A 14,616-nucleotide genomic window follows, 5' to 3' on the forward strand; every position below is an offset into this window, starting at 1 on the left:
CTCTAGCCCATCTGTCACTGTTCTGGCACAATTTACAATTTTTTTTGCTGGTCAGTCAGAGTATCCCAGTGTTATATCATCTCTGTTAAACTATTCACACAGAGGTTTGGGCCTATGCACCTTACAGCAGTTATCATCCTAGAATATGGGAGTGTCAAAGCCCCCAGCATTGAGCTGTGGAGCAGTGGAAGAACTGTGTTCTCTGGAGTGATGGTGCAACTCCATCCAATACTTTTGGGATGAGTTTGGGGTGTTGGGGATGAGGTGAGGTGGTGATCATACGACGTCCTGACCTCACTACTGCTCCTGTTGCTGAATGCAATCAGATCCTCACAGCAATGCTCCTCCAAAATCTGGTAGAAAGCTTTCTTCCCTGGACAGTAGAGACCGTTACTCCAACAAAAGCAAGATATTATTTTTTAAAACCCTTGATTTAGAAGAACCAGTGAATGAGCCAATGTCCCAGTACTTTTGTCCATGTTTAGCCTCATGTAGATCCCTGTTTGCTCCCTCCAGCTTTCACTTTGTTGCTTGCCACTAGCACAGGAAAAGATGCGGCCATGAGGCCTTGGTCCCATACCAACCCGTATTCCCATAACTAGCAGAGACTGGAGGTGATGAGCTGATCTCCAGTATCAACAACACCAATATTCACCAGCTTTGACTATAGCGGGGTTGGGGAACCGATGGCTTAAACCTGCCAATTAACAGGTGAGTTGAACCAGGTGTGCTTGAGCAGGAAAAGCGTAAAACTGTGCAGGAATCTGTCCCTTCAGGACTGGCGCTCCCCAGCTTTTCCTAGTAGGCAGGATTCATGTAAAACATGGGGTTGTAAAAGTTTGGAAAATGGTCCGTTTTACAGCTCTGTTAAGAATATGCCAGATCATCTTTAGAAGGAGGATTCAACAGCGTTTGAGGATTGATGGTATGTCAATTTCATGAACTCTCATTCTTCACCTACACCAAGGAGAAGGTTGACTTTTTAGGACCCTTTTTGCAATAAATGTGTACCACAAAAAGCAGATTTTGATCCCAACAGGGCTGATATGCTGCTTCAAGCTCTGGATAAGAAATGGAAGCATCAGAGTATTGCACCTCTGGTTTTCATATTAAAGACCACGCTCGTTCCTAGACGGAGCCCATAATTCTCCACATAAGCTGCAGAGTCTTGGACGAGAGGCTGAAAGCAGTGGTTGTCTTGGAGAGATATGGGCTGTGGAGCTGATTTGTAGTCTAGACTCTCCTCTGGTCCCCTCACGTGTGCCGAAGCGAGAGAGAGAGAAAGAGAGAGAGAGAGAAGGAGAGAGAGAGAGCGTGGTGCGGGGGAGAGGATGTGGGACAGAGCAGAATGCAATGCAGCACATTGTCATTTATCGGTGAGGGGAGTGTTGTACACACACACACACACACAGAGAGAGACACTCTCCCACCCAGCAATGGGTGCTCCTTAGTGGCGCGTTCCTCGGGTGCATGAACCAAAAAACAGGAGTATGCCACGCTTCCTACAGCAAGTCAGAGTGGGGGAATACAGCGCTCTCTTTACTTCACCTCTCCTTTTCTTCTCTTCAAGCCCAAACTGGGAATATCTGAGGACAAGTGTGTGTCTCAGTGACAGGAGCGCTTGTTGTCTCCAGTTGTAAAGGCGAGCCACAAGAGGACTGCTTTTTTGGGGGAAGCATTGTTTGATTCTAGCTGCCATCTGGTATGCCTCCATTGCCTGGGGATACGGCTGATAAAAGGCAGACCATCGCGGATGAAAGTTTCATGGGCTACTGTACCTGGATTGTTGTGAGAAAGAGAGAGAAAGGAAGAGAGAGAGGGAGAGGGGGAGAGAAAGAAAGAAGTGTCCGGAGAATGATCCATGCCCTGAAGTAAGGATTTGAATGATTTACTGCACTCTATTTTAGTTGGTTGATGGAGGCCTTTTTTTTTTGTTTTTTTTGGTGTTGTTGTATTATTGTCTTTTTTGTGTTGAAGGGAAAAAAGAAAAGCATCCATTCAGATCTTCAGACTTCTGCTTCCAAGATAAACCGCCCTTCTTAGATTTCCGAAAGCACGCTAACGTTTTGTCTTAGTACATTTCACTCAGACTGATGTATTGTGCCGAGCGAAGGAACTCGGCGCAGAAATGTGTTTATGCAAATTGACACCAAAAGCTCATTTGCATATAAATGATAATTAGCGCATGGGACTTGGGGAAGCGGATCGTATCTTCTCTTGTCCCTGTTTACTATCTTTAATCTTCGTCTGATTGATATAAAGGGATATAGACATTATCTGAAGATACGGATCATCATTCAGATGCTTGAAATAACTGCTAATTGCAAACTAATGAAATGGTTCTTCTGGTTGACATAATGAGGTCTGTCTAAGCCCCCGAAAATCCAATCTTCAGGGGCATTCACCTTCATCAGAATGACTCAATAGGGAATGAATGCCACAATCAAGCTAATCAACTCATCTACTTCACAATTCTGAGATGGTTGGTAATTAGAGTGGGCCACTAACAGGACCACCACTTGAACATCTAACATAAGGGAGAGCAAAAATCACCGAGCGCTGAGGGCTGGGAGATTTCTGGTTTGGAGTTTAATAAGAATAATAAGGCACGCGGAGAACGGATGGAGTGCGTTTGGGGCGGCTGATGCTAAGAATAGCGCACACTGCTTGCATGGGTTTCGTTTGTATATTTACGAGCAGGACCCAGCTAGCATGGTTAGCATCTAGTTTCCGTCATAGATCTTGTAAGATCCTGCTTGCACGGCAGCTAACAGCTAAGTAATGCATGCTAATAGCTATGCTGTATCTCACGCCTCAGAACACCTAGCATTGACTTCGTCCGATGCAGAAACATGCTAATAGCTAATTAGCTCGTCAGTTGCCTGACGATAGCTCAATTTACATCCTGTCTTCATTCTTTAATTACTCGAAACCTAATAGCCTAGCTTAGCCTAGCCTATTTGAGATCATTTGAACATCACGTTAAGTTAGGCTTAGCCTGTTTAGCCAGTTGAGGCTAAGCTTAGTTGAACATCCCTGCTGAAATATGCAGCTCAAGAGGGTCTAAGAGGGTCTCTTTTATGGTCAAGATGGCTGATAAGCTGGTCATCCAGAAAAGAACATTTACATTTATGGCATTTAGCCCCCTCTCTTATCCAGAGCGACTTACAAGGTTACCCGTATTACAGAGGTGGGTCAATGTAGTGTTAGGAGTCTTGCCCAAGGACTCTTATTGGTGTAGCGCAGCATAGTCACCCAGACCGGGAATCGAACCCCAGTCTCCCACATGGTGTGGTAGCTCAGTGGCAGGAAGTGGTGTTATCTGTTGCGCCACACCAACCACCGCTACACCACTAAAGAACATACCCTACACTGGTTAAATACTACACAGCTGGCATGATTTTGGTCAAGCTGGTTGACTAGCTTGCTGATGCCGGTCAACCAGCATGGTCAAGCTTGGTCATACTAGTTGTTTGGCTTGGTCAGGTTGATCATGCTTGTAGATCAGCTAAACCCAGCATCAAACCCCAACCAACACACACCCTATACTGGACAAAAGCTTGGCTGGTCAACCAGCAGCTTAACCAGCTCAAGCTGGCCAGGCTGGTTGTGTTTTCCGCAGGGATGTCAATTCTTAGATCAGTTTACATCACGCACAGCTTTTTAACAAATCAATGGACTTAAGGCACCCTCCCAAACTTCCACTTGCCAGTCGGAAGCTTGATGCGTCCGCTTTTTCCGAACGGCCACTCGCAGCAGAGGCGGAACATTAAGGAATGGATTTTTTAGTCTGAATGCACTTAAATATGAGTCACAAAGGGGGAAAGAGATGCAGGTTTGAGGAGAGTTGAACCATTTTATTAGAAGCTGGTATTATTGGATGTTCAATGAAAAAAGAAAAAAATGAACGCATCTTATTAAATAGTGGAAAATGCAGGGGTGGAAAAACGACAGTGTGTTATGAAGGGGGTGATTATGTATGGGGTGATGTGTGCATGTAAACAGGACTATAGATGGACAGGCTTTTATACTTTAACTTTGTGAGCATCTTAGTTCAGTATAGTTACTTAGACAGATTAAGTCCTTAGTCAGACTAGTGTGTGTGTGTGTGTGTGTGTGCAAAGGTAGGTAATGTGAGTGATACATTTAATACTAATTATACTTACTAAAAGGTGCTCACTCCTCACAGTAATGGTGTTCATTTCACACTGCACTGGAGTTAATTGTTCAGCCGATTGGTGTTAACTGTTCAATGAACTGGTAGAACTGTTGTACACTAGTGTCAGCTCCTTTTTATAGCACCCTAGTGTCCACGCTGATGTTGTTGCACTTACTTTACTAAAACTAATGAATATGATCATATAAAGCTAATATAAATAATAGATTATTCAATTATTATAGCTGTAGTGTCAGAACCAACATGGAATATAGGAATATAAGTCAAACAAGAACAAGAATGCAAGCCTTGTACATCTTTTATAATACAATAAAAACATGGTAGCTCATAGAAATCAGCAACCCTGCCCTAGTCTATTTCACTATGTGTAGTGTGAACAAACATGTAGTGTAACATCACTGGTCTCAGATTTAATAAAGTAATAAAATACATATACAGTCTGTTCACCCAGTCAATTTCCATTCTGCCAGTGGAATGACCACTTGCATACTTCTGAAATGGAAACCCACTGTTTTTGGAGAACTTGGTTTAGATGCCATTCTGCGTAGAAAGTGCTAGATAACTGAAACACAAAACATGTAACATACTTTAATGTAATCTTTAAGGTGTGAATAAGCTCCTCCCCCAGCAACAGCCAACTCCAAAACCAACAGTACTTGGGACTCAGTACATTTTGACTCTAAGTCAATATTATCACCTTAACAGCAACTTCTAAGGGTTAAAAATGACATGCAAGCTAAGTGGTGCTTCACAGTTTAATAAACCCTTTAGAACTCTTTACATTTCTGCATACATTTTTGCCCTAAAACTTCAGCAGATTTTCTAATGAAGCCTAATGAAGTAGAAAAAGAGATCCAAATCAAACAAGCTTTTTTTAAAGAACCATGTACGAGAACGTTTCCAATGATCTAACCAGGCAAAGAACCTTTATAACCCTTAACACTCCAAGACTTACACTAAGGTGTATTAGTCAGTAACTACAGGGACTTCTGGACAGACTTCTGGTGGGGCTATTCTCTGGTAATAGAAGAGCTTTTCAGTGGAAGGTTCAGTTGGTTCTTCTATGGTATCATTCCAAAGACGATCACTCTCTGGCATCTTTATTTACAGGTGTGCATTGCCAGTGAGGAAAGCTACTGTATACTAATCTGTGTCAGGGGTGTTTCTAGAGTACTGGTTGTTCTGGACCACACAGAGAATTTAGAGGGGTACAGCTGTACCCCTCTGCTTGTCTAATAATATTGCTAGTATTACTGAGTATTGAGTATTATTATTAATTTAATATTATATAAGTAGAAAATTACACTACTTATCTAATACATGCACAAAAATCACTGAAGCTATAGCTATATATATATATATATATATATATATATATATATATATATATATATATATGTGTGTGTGTGTGTGTGTGTGTGTGTATATATATATATATATGTATATATATGCACATTTTACAAGCTTGTGTTATCAATGCCCCACTTAGAAACCACAGGGACTTCTGGACAAACTGGGATGGGGCTATTCTTTGGTAACAGAAGAGCCTTTCCGTGGAAGGTTCTTCAAAGCGCTTGGTTCTTCTATGGTATCATTCCAAATAGAACCACTGTCTTTAAAACCACTTAAAATTTAAAGGATGCATACATGAAAGCTACCTCCATGAATGCTGTGTGCCGTGTATGTTGTTCTTCACACCTTCAGCATTAACACAGCATGGGGTTGTTTTTCACTCTTCAGAAATCTTCAGTCTAGGCACAAAAAAGGCAATGTGCGAAGTCAGTAAAGACAAAATAAATTCCATCTGCGTCTGCGAGTTCCTCCTGATTTCATTTGGCCTCTGTCCCCCTCGTCCCCACGCTACATGGGAAAGGTCAGAGGGCCGGGCAGCTGTAATGAAAGCTGACAGATAAGACAAGCCAAAGAGAGATCTCAAGGGGCAGCCGAGGGACCGCGCCTCAGGAAGTGTCAGCCGTGATTGAGACCTGCCTACATGCTGTCGGCCGCGACACAAAACCAACAGCGGGGCCACAGTTTACCCTTCAGTTGTCTCTTACTCGTCAGGTGCTTCGTCTTTGTTCAGGGATCTCTCAATCGTTCAAAAGAAACTCATAGCTCATAAATAACTATTCAGCAGAGGGGCCTTTGTCCTGCTTAAGAGATCCAGGGGCTAAAGAGTCTTTCAGTGGAAGGTTCCTCAAAGAACTCACCGGAGTTGGTTCTTCTATGGTATCATTCCAAAGACGATCACTCTCTGGCATCTTTATTTACAGGTGTGCATTGCCAGTGAGGAAAGCTACTGTATACTAATCTGTGTCAGGGGTGTTTCTAGAGTACTGGTTGTTCTGGGCCACAAAGAGAATTTAGAGGGGTACAGCTGTACCCCTCTGCTTGTCTAATAATATTGCTAGTATTACTGAGTATTGAGTATTATTATCAATTTTATATTATATTAGTAAAAAATTACTGTCACACATGCATGATATATATATACCAATGCCCCTTCACCAGCTAGCATAAATAAAGCCTATGCTAACATTTGGTCTGTATTGCTGTATTGCTGGTAGGTTGCTAGGACAGCTATGAGCTATCATTACCTTGTCTGTTGCCTGGCTGACTTTCTTTGGAGCATTATGGGAAATGTAGTACTTGCAGTGAATGTGTACAACGCATCCTGTAGTTCTGCTTAAATAGACGTTTTACCTCCATAATTTCAATGGGGAACAGTAACATTTTGCTGAGGCACGTGCCCCAGTAAATTGGGCCTAATGATACCCCGGACCCAAGTCTTGACTTTGTTGATGTCTGTAGATGAGGAATGAACTAACCCGGAGATCATTTCTTAATCCGCCAAGTCAAGGAAGGTCATATCATAGTGACACATAAAAGCCCCAATCAATAACCCGTAAAGCAGCCTGATAGTAAGGTTTATTGATACGTTATCCTTACTTAGACTGAACCTGACCTTATTACTTACTACTGGCAACCTTATTTGTTGGCAAATGAATTTTTCTCATAATCAAACTCATTAGAAGATCTCTCACGAAGTGGGAGGGGAATTCTGTCTAACTTCAGAACATCTCCAAACTACAGCATTGATTATGCCAAGCATGTAGTGAATATGCGAAAGTTTAAAGACATCGGTTCAGCAAATTGAACTCCATCCACAGCAAGGCCCTCTAGGGTCTGCAGTCTGTTTCATCCACCATACCGTGAGGAAATGTTTGGAGGAAGCTGCTCTGCATTTAATATTCCATACTGGTTTTGCTTTGAACGTTCTTTTGGTTTTTAATCAGGCTGCTAAATATTTGTAATGTTACGATAGAGCTGCAGCGCACCAGGTTTTTTGGCAGCTTTTTTCCCTCTAGCATTGAAGTTTATCCTGAACTTCTCGAGGATGATATGTTCTCCCTTAAAATGAATTATAGATGAGTTGTTTGGCTCTTTTGATTTACTGCATCGTTCTGTGCTAATCTGTTGGATGTGGGCAATGTATTAATGTGGTGTTTGCCTGCCTAACCTTGCATTTTGTCTACATGGGGACCAAGCTCCAACAGCATAAATGGTCTATTCGAGTAGGCCAAGAGGATCATTATTATCCCAACTATCATCCAGTGGTTTTTTCGTAGTTGTCCTCTGTTGGAGTTACGCTGGGCCGGACTAAATTCGGCCCATCTCACATCAGATCGTCCAAGGAACCGATCAGAATTAGCAATCTGTTGACGTCACGTACCTCGATTCCACTAGATCATTCCACTAACTTACCTAAGCTGCTTCCCCTAGCACACAGCTCCTCCCTACAACCCAACAGCACCTGTGTTAATCTACGCAGGTTTGCCAGTCATACCGGCCGCAGGCTTGCTCATCTCAAACTCGTCTGCTGGTTTAAGCTCTGTGCTCATCACACACACTCCGTTAATTTTGCTAAAACGGGGTGGAAATGCTCTATTTTGTTGGCCGTGCTTCTGGAAATTCAACCAGCTCGTCTCCAGCCGAGGTGGTGATGTATGTAAACAGACATGGCTGCACCGACGAGACTGGAGTTCTCCTCCAGCTTCCTACCGTTCCACCTTAATCAGTATCCGAATCTCTTTATTTTGCCAAGTATGTCACACATACAAGGAATTTGACTTGGTGTGAACAACATAAGTATGACATGTAACAAACAGACTGTTTGACAGAGAGAAAAACACACTAAACAATAAATAGAATCGAGAATAATACGTTAAAAAGTACTGAAAGTAATAAAGAAGGAAAAAACACCTTTTATGTACAGATATAATTCCATAAACATTTGCAGAAAATTAACATCTGTACAGCTGTGCAATAATCATAGTGCAAATGTTATGCATGTTGTGTAACAGTACTGTGTTGCAGTGAAATCCAGGTTGGGATTTTATTGCAATACAGTGCAGTAGATCTTGCAGGATGCAGGATGTAGCTGTGTCGCTGTTTTAAGGTAGAATTTAAGCTTCGTACTTTATTAACATGCCAAAAATGTCTAGAAAAATACAAATACCACAGTATTCACGAGTCTGATCTCGTCTGCACAGTTAGCAAGCATTTTAGATAGTGTAGTGTACATACACTGGCTCTGTGGGTATTTATAGATCTGAAGGAATGGTATGGAGTTGAGAGACAATATGGTGAGGCCCATGGGTTAGACTTGAAAAGGAGAACCAGATCCATTCCCAGGCCTAATTTGGTAAAGCCATACATGAACTGAACAAATATAGTATGTGAAAATTGATTTACACCCCTCGTGGAGTTAGACAGTGACATCCTATATATGGAAATAGTGCAACAACGCATGACCTGTAGTAGGGTATAAAACGTGAGGTGTTCCTCTGTCTGGAGAGAGAGCAGAGGGGCACCGAGAATTGGCGGGCTCTCTCCACACTGTACTTTTGATTAAAATGTTTCATCATTGGAACTGAAAGACGGTGGTCACAAGTCTCCTTTCAAGAAGAAGTCCTTCCAAGAACACCACGACAAAAGCTTAGCTAACTTCTTTATCTTCCACAACACCAGCACCACTACCGATTGTGGGGGGGGGGGGGTAATGTTGCCATTTTGATGCCACGCCGGTCATTCTGAGATCTGGCTCACCCTTGCCGTTCTGAGCAGCTTGGTTTTACCTGATTTGTAGATCATTTAACTACTCAATCTACATTCAACAGAATTATATATTGAATGGAAGATTGATAAATGTTTATTCTGCTGCATATCTTTAGTCTTAAAAAGCATTATTTTAAAATATTAAACAGCAGTAGGCCAGGGGTTTAAGCCATTTTCAGGAGTGGTGTTTATACACTTAGGACATTTCAGATGCTATATGATTCCGTTTGCCATTATAAAAGCATAATACTGCAATAATGCAATAATACACCCCCACCGAGCCGCAAAACAAACATGCATAGGTCTGTGTTTACATTATTATTAATATTTCTGAATACTTTTGAGCATTTCCATTTAAATAACTCTGCAAACTAGGGACGCAGCACGCAGCAGCCCCCTCAGCACCACCACTTCCCACATGCCTGCCTGTTTGTGTTTATTACTGGCACAGTTTCTCGCCTGGACTTAAAGAAAACTGACTGTGTTTGTAAAGCTCATTTTCTTCATTTCAGTATATATAGAGAGGCTATTTCTAATTTGGTCCTGGTCGTGCTCTTAGTATGTACACACAGTGCCTGGAAGGGTAATCCCCAAAACAAATGGCTGGATCAGTGACTGGCTTTAATGCTAGAGTGAAAGGCCACCTAATGAGAAAATGATCTTAAACAGAAAGAGCATGAAGCTGGAGAGGACAGGGTTTCCTCTCCACTGAAAATCCTTCCGGTTCTTGGGAGGGAGTGTAATTAATTCTAAGCGTTTCCACTTCAGCAGAAAATACGTTCAGGCAGGGATTCAATGTGGAACAGACGGCCTCTAGTTTTCCGGGATTTGAGAATGAGAACAAAACAGTTCCTAAATTTTGATGATCCAGATTTCTGCACAGTTTCTATAAAGACTTCTCCAGTGATAAACAGCACAGTTAAAATGCAGCTGGTTAAATAAGTTCAAGGTTTATGTGTTTCGGTTCGGTTCTGTTTAGACTTCAGTGCTGAAATTTTACGGACGGATCTGAAACACAGGGCGGGAAATACTCATTAACAGCACTTAGGTATTATTTTTGAAAGATCTGTATGACTGAAGTTGAATACTCATATTGTCATTTTAATCTTGGCAGATAATGAGATGGGAAAAAAAACTCTTTGTTGATGGATAAAACCTTTGGCGATAGGCCCTGTCATCAGCCCAGGTCTTGCAACATCAGGACTCTTGCAGAGCGAAGCCTACACCTAGAAAGAGGGGGGGGGGGGGCTCAGGGGGGCGGGACTATTTATAAATTATTGATAAAAGTCACCAAACCACTAAAACTGTTAAACTGTTCTTGTCTGCAATATTTTCATAATCATAATATAATAATCATGGTGTAGTATAACGTAATATAGTCATGGCAGTAATGGTCAGAGTAGGGAGAGACATGATGTCACTTCTGAAAGCAGCAAAAAAGAATGTAATTAGAGATCTTTTAACACAGGTGGAGGCTGCTGATTGGCTGCTGATTGGCTGCTGATCGGCTGACGAAAGGTGATGCTGAGTCTCCTGGTAGAACTTTCACTAGAGCTGTTACACTCCTAAGAGCCATTTTTTTACTCCTTCATTTTTCATTTAGACCATCAAAAAGCCTGTTACCAATCTCAAAGCCAGGCAGATTTCTCTCTCTCTCTCTCTCTCTCACCAGTAAGCCGAGTTCTCAATCATTCCAATTAATTGTTTTCATTGATTGTTTTTATATCCAGTTAAATGAAACTTTTACACAGCTGATTTGTCATTGTGTGTGACCTACCATGGCTGATTAATTGCACCACCAAGCAAAGCGGAAAAATATATTTATTTATATTTAAAATCCTTCCAATTTTCAGAGGAATTCACCCGGCCAGCATGCTCATGTGGGGCTCACTTGGGTGGAACATGATGAACTAGGTGTGTTCCAGGTCCACATGGGCTTTGAGTGGGTTTGTACATGCAGTTGGGCTTCCCAAATCGGCCCCACCATTACAGCCCACCTTAATCTGACATGGGTTCCATCTAGGCTCTGTGTGCAGTGTACATGTCAGATGCAGCCCATGTTTAACCCCTTCCTGGTCCCATCACTGACCCTGGTGGGCATCCATATGTGGAACCCACATGAAGCTTGAGGACAACATTTTCTGTTTTCCAGTTTGGCTACAGATACAATACAGACTCCAGATGGACATGTTAGCTGGGCAATCATTAGGATGTAGAGAAAGTCATGCAGCGTGGATTTCTACACTCTATATTTTGCTTCTGGCCTCCCCCTACAGATGGGGAGTGTAATTCAAGTCAAGTCAAGTCAATTAAAATTTATTTGTAGATCACTTTTTACAACTGTTGTTGTCAGAAAGCAGCTTTACATAATCAGCAATTAGAGAGAAAGACAGAAAATAAGAAAAAGAAATAACATAAAAAGACACGAAAAATCAAAGACCCCCAGTGACCAACTAACAGTGACAGTGGCAAGGAAAAACTCCCTCAGAGCTGGAGGAAGAAACCTTGGGAGGAACCAAGACTCACAAGGGGGACCCATCTATACCTCTATACCATCTATCTCCTCTGATCAAAACTATTTATAAATGATTGATAGAAGTTACCAAACCATCTATACTGTTGTACTGTTTAGGTGTGCAACATATTCATAATCATAATATAAAAATCATGGTGGCGTATAACTTAATATAGTCATGGCAGTGATGGTCAGAGTAATGAGAGTAATGATGGTTAATAGGGGCACACAGTTAAGAGTCCATTTAGGTTTTAACATGGTCATTAGGCAGGTAGCAGTGGTGGGAGGGTGTGTCACTTTTACCCCACTGCCATAAATACAAATTGCACTCTAAGTGCTCTGTCATGGAGAGCTGTACAGAAGGCTGAGAGATACAGAATCGTCATCTGAAGGTAAAGAAGCATGTGGACTGAGGCGGTAGAGTGATATTACAGGATTTTACGCTAGTATCACTCTGGTTATGCTTCGGCCAGTTCTTGTGAGAGGTCTTGTGCAGCTCCACCAAAGTTCCATGGTGCAATAGCAGCATTCTGGCCTGGAGTAGCAATGACAGAGATGCCATTCTCCCTATTACAGTCAATGAAGCATCAACATGATTCTGAAGCTGGGACAAGAACCTGGTGACAGTGGCCTTTCCTGAAGTTTGAACTTTGCAAGCATACTTATGACAGATCGCAGTGTGGGCTTAAAGCAAGGCGTGTCAGCTTGCTTACTCCAGCGAACCAATGTGCTTCATGAACACCACATTAAGGCGAATGTGCTCTGGTTCATTCAGCAAAAACTAGGACACGCAGACGAACAGCTGCAGTGAAAATATTCCCCGCGAAATGAAAAGCTGACCATGCTTTCTCCATTATTTCCTAAAGGAACTTTCTCCGCCGGCTTGAATATGCATGTGGCGAGGAACGCAAAAGCAAAAATAAGTTGCATAAGTGGGGGGAGGTGGACCTTCCCAGGCTGATTAAGTGAAAGGCTGTGGCAGCCAGGTGGCCTGGCTCATCAAAAAACTACAGAGGGTGATCGTTCAATACAATCTACTCAGGGTGTTCGGTGCTGCTAAATTTAGACGACTTGTAAAAGACCTTATCCTCACAGTTCAGGTTGTGCGGAAAGGCTCTGTGCTCTCAGTGGGATCGGTTTTGAGGAGTTCAGAGGAGGCTGCTCAGGCTTTGCTCTCTGCATGGGCCTTATCATATGGATTTTCTTCTTTGGCGTTGGTTCCATTTAATATTTAAGCATACAGAAAAAAAACAAGAGCAGTGGGACAGCCACATTAATAATTGAAAGGCAGTCTTAGTAGCTTCGGAAAAGTCTCAGCCCGAGCCTTTCCTTTTCACCTCTTGAAGTTTGTCCCAGAAAAACTGACAGGTTCTTCTAGCCATGCCAGCTGGCTCAGACCTGCAGGAGAGGTGAAACGTGTTGTGACTGGTTGAAGTGGGCTGCATATGGAAGGCTATAGCATCCCATTCGCACCAGCCACATTCAACAGGCGTCATTCTCCTCCTCCCTGGAGGCCTGGAAGAGACTAGAGATCAAGACTAGATTCACACATCACATCCACATCACATCCAACTCAATCAGTCCCTCCAGAGACCCCGGGCGCAGACGACAGGCTTTAAGTATCATCCATCCATCCATCCGCCCGCCCACCCATCCATCAGAGCCGACATGCAGCAGGCGAGCCGGCCATCCGTCCAGAATGTCCACTTTTTATTTGCCATCTGTTTTTTTTTCTTTCTTTCTTTTTCTTCGCTGCTGATTTACTTTCCACTCTGGAGCTGAAATTTATTTTAATATTAATTCATTCATTTTGTCGAGCATGCACGAACTGCTGAGCAGAAAAAAAACCATGCCAAAATATATCCCCAGTGTTTGAAGATGAAAGTGTTATCATTTCAGAGTTACATAACCATTACCCCTACTGATAATTTCCTTCAGCATGAGAGTGTTTTCTTCTAATTCTCTGCTCTGCTTATGGTTTATAAGACTGTATTGATGTTATTGCTTTATTCCAGCTCTACTGCATTTCTGCTTAGATTTCACTGTGGTACTGAGTGGAAGCTGACTGCTTCCCACCAGCAAAACTGTGCAGTAGACCTCTGAGGATGTGTCACCATTTCTGGGTCACTTAACTGACATCACAAAACTGTTAAAGCTGCCAAAGACAGCATTGAGTATTTTACATTGTTCTTTGATGTAGACATAGGACGTATGTAACTGGTTGGGGCACCACCCTGTCACTTTGCCTTGGAATATAATATGAAGAACCACCCTGTCTCCTCCTTTCTTCCATCACTCACCACAAGAACAGGGGGTCCGGCTTCACACCCAGACCACAGGACCAACCCGGACTCCGCCCTTCCATTCTAGCTAGGAGCGTGGTCTGCACTGGCAAATACTAGCATATTTTTAACACTGTGGCCTTCCTTGCAAGCTGAAGGGATCCCCAACTCTATGGGATGGAGCATCATTATTCCAGAGAACACAGTTCTTCCACTGCTCCACAGCTCAATGCGGGGGCTTTATACCCCTCTACTAGCCCACACCTGGCATTAGGCAGCATGGTACCAATAGGTTCATAATCAAAGGTTTATCTGCCTCATTGGGTCCTATTCTATTGGCAATACATCTCTACAGGGATCTGACAAGCTGTGTTTGTGCATTTGCACATCTGTGTCAGCCATGGGTGCAACTTAAAGTAGCTATATGCATACATTAGAAGGGATGTCCACAAACATTAGGACATTGTGTCTATCAAAGATCCCTTATCAAACAGACAAACATTGGAGAACATACTGTAAGCCCC

The 14,616-nt window shown here is 42.6% G+C and overlaps 1 protein-coding gene across 1 annotated transcript in view; it reads left to right on the forward strand.

Annotated features, from left to right (window-relative positions):
* Positions 1-1,399: 1,399 nt before the first annotated feature.
* The window catches only part of lrrc4cb (leucine rich repeat containing 4C, genome duplicate b), a 57,702-nt gene continuing 44,485 nt past the window's right edge, over positions 1,400-14,616 (forward strand). Inside the window, exon 1 of the mRNA XM_072671553.1 lies at positions 1,400-1,871. The gene's annotated coding sequence lies outside the window, so the exon portion shown is untranslated. The remainder of the gene's footprint in view (positions 1,872-14,616) is intronic.

This window comes from Salminus brasiliensis, chromosome 25, assembly GCF_030463535.1.
Source record: "Salminus brasiliensis chromosome 25, fSalBra1.hap2, whole genome shotgun sequence".
Lineage (NCBI taxonomy): Eukaryota > Metazoa > Chordata > Actinopteri > Characiformes > Bryconidae > Salminus > Salminus brasiliensis.